Below are 1526 nucleotides of genomic sequence, written 5' to 3'. Positions count from 1 at the left end.
AAACATTTTTTAAAAATTTTCTGACTGTAACCAAGTGTGCTCTGTACTTTAGTAAGTACCACAGAGATGTGCTCTGTTTTTTTGGTTTTTTTTTGTTTTTTTTCCCCTGATTAAGTCCATTCTGCAAAAGAAGGGAAAGGTGATTTTTTTTCCTTCTCATTCAAAACTTTGGATTTTTGTGCTTCTAGGAAAAGAGAGGACTGAGACTCATCTTCAAAATTGGTCACTTGGGAAGAGCAAAAGACTAGTTTTCTGATCTCTGAGAGTTTTAGGAATCCAGTTTTGCAGCAAGAAGCAAGGTGCCTGCATGGCTGTAGGAAGTGGGCCCTAGTAGCACTCCCTGCGGTTCCTCCATGAAGGTCCCCTCAATGGGATTTGCAGTCTTTGGTATGCAGTCCTGGAGTGAGCACCACCTGGATGCCTTTTCCAAAGGTGAAGGACTATGACTACAGCATCCCATGGCAGAGGAAGAAGTCATTGTTCAGTGACCCTACAGACGAGGGAGGGGGGATGTCTTGAAAGATGCCTGGAATTATGCCTAATTTAATTTGATTTAGAAAAATAAGGAAATGTGACTTTTGCTGTATGTAAGAATTATAGATCAGTATAAGAGCAACTCCTATTAGGGACAAAATAAATGATATGAAAGTTCAGCATGACTTAATCTCCAAGTAATCACAAAGCAATGAAACAGATACATTTATAAAAAATTAAAGACCTTGAAGATTAATGTGTCTGAATTAAATTGAATATATTTTCACACTGGAGGAAAATTATGTTTGACTTGTAGGTTTCTGGTTACTAAGGATACAGGTAAATGAGAGGTAAAATTTTTATCAATGTAGAGATCCCCAAGTTAATCCCCTTTAGGGCCTAGTTCAAGATGAAAATAATGTATTTTGTAGGAAGACTTTTTCTTTGGGCACCACACTGTTTCATAAATGAGTTGAAACTATAGGCCTTGAATATGAAGCTGATTATAGGGCTTGGTTCTAATGCAGTGGCTTGAACTCACTTGCCAGTGCTCTGTTTGAAAAATGAAAGTGTTCTAGGCACAGTGAGGCACACTTATAATCCCAGCAATTTGGGAGGCTGAGGCAGGAGAATCACAAGTTCAAGGTCAGCCTCAGCAACTTATGGAAGCCGTGTCTTAAAATTTAAAAAAAAACAAAAACAGATGGGATGTAGCTTAGTTGTTAGAGTGCCCTTGTGCTCAATCCCCAATACCAAAAAAAGAAAAAAAAAAAAGAAAAGAAAAGAAAAGAAAATGAAATGTGATTGGCTTGAAGCCATACATTTTTTTCCAAGTTATTTTATCTTTAATAATGTGGCAATAATTCAAAATATAAATTAATTAGGATGTCACCATGATGGCCTCATTCTAGCATGATCAAAGGCAATGAGGGGATCGGATTCCAAAGGGCATGGGTGGTAAGAAGACTTCATGGCTCACAGGTTGACACATATGCTTACAGATTCTCCAAAACGGAGCAGAAGACAAAAGAGACATGAAATTTAAGGGACCC

The sequence above is a fragment of the Callospermophilus lateralis genome, chromosome 2, assembly GCF_048772815.1.
Source record: "Callospermophilus lateralis isolate mCalLat2 chromosome 2, mCalLat2.hap1, whole genome shotgun sequence".
Classification (NCBI taxonomy): Eukaryota; Metazoa; Chordata; class Mammalia; order Rodentia; family Sciuridae; genus Callospermophilus; species Callospermophilus lateralis.
Note: the sequence above shows the minus strand (reverse complement) of the source record.